At 38.3% G+C, this 8,946-nt stretch overlaps 1 long non-coding RNA gene across 1 annotated transcript; it reads right to left on the reverse strand.

Moving 5' to 3' along the window:
- Positions 1 to 1,753: 1,753 nt before the first annotated feature.
- LOC123069899 (uncharacterized) lies at positions 1,754 to 7,448 on the reverse strand. Its single transcript, XR_006433182.1, has 3 exons — positions 6,598 to 7,448; positions 6,303 to 6,398; positions 1,754 to 4,969 (listed from the first exon to the last, which is right to left on the reverse strand). It is a non-coding gene; the product is annotated as an uncharacterized lncRNA (long non-coding RNA).
- Between the last annotated feature and the right edge of the window lie 1,498 nt (positions 7,449 to 8,946).

The following is an 8,946-nucleotide window of genomic DNA, read 5'->3' on the forward strand; positions in this document are numbered from 1 at the left end:
AGTGCTCTGTCCAGGGAAGTTCAAAAATTCTTGCGAGAGAGGTTCACCTTGTATTTTCATGTTCAAAAACACACACAAAATGTTATTTGCATTTTAAAATAATTCTCCCAATCCACAAAGAAGTTCAGTTATTATTTGGGAGCAATTTGATTTCAAAAAGAAAATAAAATTTTCAAATTATAAAAACGGAAAAAGTTCATGTAGTACATGGTGTGCGTTTAATATGAGAAAATGAATTAAAGGGCATGGTCTAGTTTTGTTGTTGTTATAAGTTCAAGTCTTCGGTCGGAGAAAGTTAACAAAATTATTGTGAGAGAGGGTTGTACAAAATAAATATCGTTATGGATGAGAAAATTACAAACAAAAATACCTCACATAAGTTCAATGTGAAAACAACAGGAAGTTCAACTACTACACTGAATGAGTTTCACATGAAAAACTTTTAAAATCGTCGTGAGTATGAAAAATGATCAACACAGAAAAGTTGCGTGTTTACAACAGCTTTTCATCGGTAAATCACTTGCTCAATTCCGGTGAGTGGATGGAGAGCTATGAACAGTGGATGGAGAGCTACGAGAAAAAAACACATGAAAAACATAGTGAAGTTCAAATAGACATGCCGAGAAGTTCAAATTCTTCACACGATGCATTTTCGAAGAATCTATTTCACGATAGAGGCAGAACGAATTATCTCATCATTTTCGAAATTACTTGAAAACGGTTAGGAATTAGATAAAACGATCAACATGAAAAAGTTTCTCATTTTTTGTAGATTTTCAACAGTATATTATTTGCCCCAATCTGATAAAATTTGTAGAAACTACGGCGAAAATACGTTTTTAGCCATTTTCAAAATTTACTCAAAACTGTAAGGAATTGGGAGAGACAATATATACCAAAAAGTTTCGCATTTCCTCGAGCTTTCCAACTCCATATCATTTGCTGCTTTCGGATGTACGGTTAAAAAATTAGCTTGAAAATATGAATTCGGTGGTACTTGTATTGTTTTCTAAATTACTTTTAACCGTTCCAAATTAGAAAAACCTTTTAACATGAAAAAGTAGCGGATTTTCATAAGATTTCCAACGTCATATCATTTGCCTCAGTTGGATTAGCCGTTTATAAATGACATCAAAAATACGAACTCGGCTGTTCGGTTTGCAAAATTTTACGATTTTCCAAATTACTCTTTATCTATAGAGAATTAGAGAAAACTTTCAACATATGGAAGGAGCGGTTTTGCAGCAGCTTTCCAACGCCATATTATTTGACTCATTTCGATAAATGGTTTAGAAATGCGAATAAAAATACGATTCATGTTTTTTGTGTGAAGAAAAAACGATTTTCAAAAATGCTCTTAAACCGCTTGCATCTTGCCAAAAATTCAACTTAGGTCATGATGTTCGTGTCCATAGCTTTCCAACGGTATATCGCAAACCCCATTTAAACATGGGTCGAATATGTCCTTACTAAAAGAAACTATTTTCATCGCCAACATGGTTTTAGCGGGTATATATATTTTAATCCAGCAGCTCTATGACAGTTGCTCCTACTCATGCACGGTTAGATTCAGAGTATTGTCCAAATATCGGTCGGACAGTGTCGTCATTACTTCTTCTCATTCCTCCGCATCTTCGTTCAGCAAAGCGAATAAGTGACTTACCTCCGCTGCATCTTCAATGCCCCTTCAGTACACAACCTAGACAGATCTTTGGTAAGTAAGTGATAACCTAAACTCCAGTACATAGAAACATAGACCCAACAAAATATTCAAGATTGTCTTGTGTATGCGGTCACTGATACACAACTCTTGAATTACAACGTGAATTACAATAGAGCAACATCACAATAGTTCTAGTCATTCACGTTGTTACGTTGCATATATGTAAGAGAAGCTTGCATGTACCTAGCTAGAACGAATCAGCCATAGCATTCTTCAGACTCATTTCGTGTCCTCGGTTTCTCCATGCTACTGTAATTGTAGTATCTTTTCTCTGTTTTCACCGTGGGTTTCATGAATCCTTTTGCTTCCATAGCAACAAGAATTCTGACATGGTCTCATCATGCCACTATCACATTTTACTTCGATTCAGCCACCAGTAGGCCTGAAGTTTGTATAAGAATGTCCAACATCATCCTGTGAGGTATTTTCACCATCGGTGGTGCACTGTGTAGGTTTTAATGACATGCCATCAATTTATAGTTATAGGGAAGCCTAAGACATTTTAGAAATTACTTCATACTCCCTCCGTTCCAAAATATAGTGCTTCCTCTATTCCCATGCTTCAACTTTGACCATAAATTGAACCAATGGGACCGATTGCGGTGGGAGCAAAAGTTATACTAGTGAATTCATATTCAAAAGAAGTTTTCAATTATATAATTTTTCTCCTGCCGAAGTCGGTCTAGTTGGTTAAATATATGGTCAAAGTTGGACCTCGGGAAGCCGCGGGCGCACTATATTTTGGAATGGAGGAAGTACGTAAGACAAAGAAGAACTGACATGCCATCCTCAAACTATATTCTTTGTAGTCACAATAAAAGCTATCCAACTAGAGAAATAGATATGCTAATTTATAAGACGTTTGCTATAAAATTTGATTATTAGTAGATGATGCAGTACCCAGGGAAAGCTGATTACACATTTGTTGACTGTCTATTGACCTGTGTTGTGATGATAGCATAGAATGACAATCAGAGTAATTGCTTAGCACTATTTACACTATTTATTACTCCCTCCGTTCCGAATTACTTGTCTTGGATTTGTCTAGATACGGATGTATCTAGACTGCTAGATACATCCGTATCTAGACAAATCCAAGACAAGTAATTCGGAACGGAGGGAGTAGCTCTCAAGTTTCTCCAAGGTGTGTACCTATTTCTAGAACGTACATAGGCTAAAGAGGGAATCCATGCTTGAACGAATATAAAAAATTATAGTCTCCTTTGTACAAACTCCAATGTAAATCGGTTAAAGAAGGATTCAGAGGTGAGCACCTACTAATCAGCAATTGTATCTATCATGACAACAAAGTACATCACATAAGGGACATCCAACATTTGTTTTTATAAGCTACAATCATAGAACTGATTCTCATCCATCATCATCAAATTGGAAGAGAAATTACCTGTTAGTCGCTGGCCAGCCACCGAGGTTGTATCATGGGATCTGAGCAAGAAATAAGGAGGCAAAGAATCGATGTATTGTTTTTTCTGGTCGACAGGAAGATACATATAGTAAGCAATGAACAGCTGAAGATATATATAGAAGGCCCACTATTTGATCCAGCTGAGCTTGTAACAAGCCTGCAGGCATCATCAAGACATATATAGTAAGCAATAATATAAGTTTATCACAATATCTCAAGTAATTAAGAACTGGTGAACAAATGATTTAATGACAAATTCTTGAATGCGCTGACCTTAAGTAAAGTTGTTTCTTTTAATGTTAGTTATTTACGTAAATGGTTCCAGATAAAGGATATTTTGGCTCAACATCTAAGAATGGAACAACTTTGCTGTGTCGTACAACATTTGAACTGGGTAATCTGGAAAACTGATTCAACTTAAATAATTTGACCCTATTGACAAATGATTTATTGGATAATCTGAACTACTATACAAAATTTAAGAGTGAAACTAATTGCTCGGTTTCTATTTTTTTAATTGGAACATTCACTGAATAAGGTGACCTCATTCTCTGTAGCAAATAAAACAGTGCTTGGGAAACACTTAGAAATAGTAGTAGCAAGTTAAAGATCAAGTTGGACAGAATAAGGTCTAAATGGCATCTCCCTTTTCTCTAAAAGGCGAAAGATCTTAATGGCCTCGTGACTGAATAAGATGTGTAGATGGAGAGACCATGCGTATGAAGCTGCTTAGTAAAACTGAACTAAATTCACTAACTTAAGGTAACAATGAAGAAAGAAGAAAAAAATTCATAAAATGCAGATTCTCTCTTCTTTGAACATATTACACAACTCGGCATCTTCTTGTAGGAAAGAACAAATCAAAGAAAGAAGGATAAAATAAGAACAAAGCCATGAATAGAGCATCGAGGAATCACTAGAACAATTTCAACTCATGTGTACGCTTGCTTCCTATAATCAATGCAAATCAGAAGAATACCAATGACATATGGATATGCATAAATAGCAAGATCAGGCGGAGAATCCTTGTGTAAAAAGAGAACACCCATTCAATTACCATTTCTACCCTCTACACTTTCACGCCTCTTCCAAAAAAAGGATGTTAACTGAATAATATTGTACTCACTATGATAAGAATGATATTAGTTAAACACAAAATACTGTCATGTTACTGGTTTAGCTTAAGGAACACTTTAGACAGCAAAAAGAGCAGTAACAGGCAGGTACCTAACTCCTCTCTATTTCCAGCTAGGCATAATTATTCCAAAAAAGAAAGCATAAATTACTGACACACAATGTTAGCTAGGCCAATGACATATATACATATGAAACCGACACAAAGGCTAAACCGATCGACCATTACTTCTGACGTTGCACAAAATTTCCGACATAAAAGCATCTAAGCATGTTGAGAAAGGAACTTGACGAACTCATGAGAGAGGATACAGAAAATACACATTATTAATAGTGAAATAAGTATATAATTAGTGCAAAAATTCAGGAGTGAGTTCACTCTTTCTTTACCAAACTATTATGTGAGAAGGCATATTATATAAGGCATAAGAAACACCAATCAAAGTAAGAAAGTAAACCGATGTGAAGGGGCGTTTTAACTCTTAATCATGATTCTACTTGCAGGATGAATGTGCCTTCATAAGCCAAACAAAATCAGAGTTTTGTAGAAGCAATGGGCAAAGAGAGAGGACACCTAACTGGCTGAGGCCGCGCTATGTTGCGCTTCCCCACGGTTGACCTTCCTGCTGAGCCGTACTCATGTTGAAATAACCAAGTATATCACATCATTTGTGGTCCATATACCCCTGGAAAACATGATGACATCAGCTAATGGCATACACATATTTCAAAAAAATGTGAGCATATTTTCACTTACAACACAAACACCAACACCAAAATTAGAAGAAACATAATTAAGAAAATGGAAGTGAACTTGGCACCCGATAAATTTAACAGGCTAATATATGACAACTCTTCATGTTGATATGGCAAAAAAGCGATACTTGAAACAAATGAATTTATCTGTAAAAATGACATAAGGAATTTACTCGATAAGCATGCTAAGATACAGTCGAGCATCGGATGGGTCTTTGATTCTGATATAACAATTACGCAAAAAATATAGTTCATAACAGCATGACAAGTGAAGTGAAAGCATTGATATATCTGAACACTTCATCTTCTTACTGAGAGTTAATATTTGTATGCTTTTTCTACTTGTGAAATATTTGTATTCTTTGACCATGATATATTATGTCAAACAGAAGATGATATACTGAACTTATTGACAAGTGTCAACTTCTTGATTTATCAGAGATCTAACTGAATATAAAGGTACAATTAACAACTTATTACTAAAATGCGCGTGTACTGCATTTAGACAACAAGTACCAATCATTTAGACAGCAAGTACCGATCATCAGTCCCGACAAATGATGCAAAACAGATTAACCAAATGAACTACTTACCCTCTGGCAAGGTCAGGAGCTATCTGTATACCCTGTCCTGGGATATATAGGTCGGCAACTGCGTACTACCTGTAGTGTTGTCTAGGCTAACAAGGTAAAATTATCCACTACTGAATGACCTTTCATTTTGCCTTTCAATTCATGTGCTTACAGGATAACACATGCATTTTTTTTCAACCTTATGACAGTCCACATTTTTTTGAAGAGGGTTTAAATTGGTTTCCTTTGCGAGCAATGCATATATACAGTTTGGGGAAATAGGCGAACGTGGAACAACTCCTTGACGAATCAGTAATCAAGTGTAACGAAATGCCGAGGTGAGAAAGATGGTTGGCATGTGTCTGAATCATTCAGACTCTAATTATTTTGAGCAAATAGGCTCAAAAACTGGTATCATCTATCTACCTGTTTAAGTGAGTTTCATTGTGGAGTGCTCCTTGTTGTTCAGAAGTTTTTTCTTTCTAACATTTGGAAAAGGGACACATAGCTTAGGAGCACACCGCTGAATCTTACTCATCCAAATAAAGGGCTTTTCTGGACTTACTCAATTATAATGTGATAGATAGATCACGCACTAAGTATTTTGAAAAGAGAAGTTATTTTGCCGTCGAAAGAAAAAACACGAGTAATCCAAACCAAACCAAGAGCTGAGGTTGTGGCGAGCACTCACCTCGACCTTGTCGAGCTTGCCCTTGTTCAGAACCTCGAAAAGGATGAATCCAGCGGGCCTCATCAACATCTCCAACCAAGCCAGAACTCAACTCACCTGAATCGAAGCACATCCACACAACGAAATCAAAACAAAGACCAAAAAATGCAAAGACATGAGGAATGATCAGCATGACAATATTGGTCGGCAGTCAAATAGTCCCAAAATGATACATTGAGAAATCTATATTGGCCTTATAGTTCATAGAAGAACAAGAAACTACAACATGCAGAAAATAACACATGAACATTCAAACCTTAGTCCTATGTGAAGACATCTTCAGTTGAACAGAGAACCAATAATATGATCCATCAGAACCAAATGCTTTAACATAAAAATTCTCCTTCACCACATAAATGGCACTGAATCAGCAAAGCATAGTGCTTAAAAGCATAATCAAAACATGTCTAGACAGCAGGACAACAAGTTCAACATTTTCGAATGATTCATGGATTTAGTAGTTGATAGCCAAATCACCATCATAGATCATAGCCAAGATTATACACCTATGCATTATACCACACCTCCCGCACTAGAGCTTATCCCTACAGCACGAAACCCCAAACATGTGAGCAAATCAGGCAAAGAGGAAAAAGAACACACCTAAACGAAAGGGGATCGGGAGACAGGACAGAAAACCAGAGGCGGACGTCCCTGTGCAGCGCCGTCGCTGGCCGTGACGGCTTCCCTCGCCACTTGCTCCTCTAGTCCTCGTGCAGAGAGATAGAGTCGGGTCGACCTGCTCCTTCCCCTTGTCCCTGACTGCTATGCTGCTAGGGGTGAAGGGAGAGAGGAGGATCGGCAACAAAGGGCAGCAAGGAGACAAAGACGGGCGGCGGACCTCGTTCCTCTCTATCACAGCCGCACCCCACCATGACTGGAGCTGCTCTTCTCCGGCACCGCCGTCTGTGTGCATGTACGGTGGTGGAGGGGGAGTAGGAGGCCGTGGCGAGGCTCCTAGGGTGGAGGCCATGGCCAGGAGCGAGGAGGAGGGAGGGGCTGTGGGGATTGATGGGTAAGGGGCTAGGGTTGTGTGGCAGCTGGTGTGGAGCGGGACGGGAGAGGATGGGATTGGGCGCGAGTGCATGGAGCGGATTGGGCAAAGCTTTTTACACGCGAAGACAGGCAACCCAGCCAATAAACGCATGGCTTGAGCTCATCCGTCATTGGCCAGGAAAAATAATCGTGAGGTGAAAATTGGTTTTTACTACTGTGAAGATCCAACGGCCGAGACACGCCAGAAGGCAGATCAGACGCCCAATGAAGCCCCAATCGGGGGAGCTTCATGGAGGCAAGTTGGGTAGCATTATATTATATATATATATATATATATATATATATATATATATATATATATATATATATATATATATAGCAATGAAGAACATAGTCGGAAAGACTGAGTAAATTGCAAAGTTGAAGAAATTAAAAATTAAAAAAATTGCAAAAACTCAAATTGAAGATTTTCAACTTTGGTTGATGGCGTAACCCACCGTATAAGAATGATGATTTCAGACACCACGTACAATTGTCATAGGGTTCTGATAATCAAATTCTTCATTAAAGTTATTCACACTTAGAGGGTTAGTATTCATTGATTGAAGAAAAACGTTATTTCATGTGTTGCACATCTAAGTCATCAATTCTGCATAAGTGTTAGGATGTGTGTCCTTTTCAAAGAACATTCGAAGATCCTAAGATATTTAGCTCACACCGCAACTTGCTAAATCTCTTCTCATTCAAGGGCTTTGTGAAGATATCTGCCAGCCGATCTTCAGTCTTCACATGGTCGATGGAGATGTCGCCCTTCAACACATGATCACGAAGAAAATGATGTCGAATCTGGATGTGCTTTGTCTTCGAGTGTTGAACTAGGTTGTGAGCAATCTTGATAGCACTCTCATTGTCGCAGTAGAGTGGCACATTCTTCACATTGATGCCATAGTCCTTGGGGATTTGCTTCATCCATAGCAATTGAGCACAGCAAGAACCAGCAGCAATGTACTCAACTTCAGCAGTAGAGAGTGATACACAGTTCCGCTTCTTCGAGGACCAACATACCAATGATCGTCCGAGGAAAGACATGTGCCTGATGTTGACATGCGATCCACTCGATCACCAGCATAGTCAGAGTCAGAATATCCAATGAGATCAAAAGCCGAGCCCTTGGGATACCATAATCCAAGTGTTGGAGTATGAGCTAGATATCAAAGAATATGTTTCACAACCTTATGGTGTGATTCCTTCGGTGTAGCTTGAAATCAGGCACACATGCAAACACTAAGCATAATATCTGGCCTAGATGCACATAGATACAACAAAGAGCGAATCATGGAGTGGTATACCTTTTGATCGAAGTCTTTACCATTTTCATTGGTGCATAGATGGCCATTTGTGGGCATAGGGATTTTGACGCCTTTGCAATCTTGCATGCCGAATTTCCTCAACACATCCGTGAGGTATTTCTCCTGGGATATGAATATGCCATTGTAGACCTAAGAAGAATTTCAATTCTCCTATCATAGACATTTGATATTCCTCACTCATCATGTAGGCAAATTCGTCACTGTAATGTTGGTTAGTACAACCAAAGGTAATATCATCA

Source organism: Triticum aestivum, chromosome 3B (genome assembly GCF_018294505.1).
Source record: "Triticum aestivum cultivar Chinese Spring chromosome 3B, IWGSC CS RefSeq v2.1, whole genome shotgun sequence".
NCBI classification, from domain to species: domain Eukaryota; kingdom Viridiplantae; phylum Streptophyta; class Magnoliopsida; order Poales; family Poaceae; genus Triticum; species Triticum aestivum.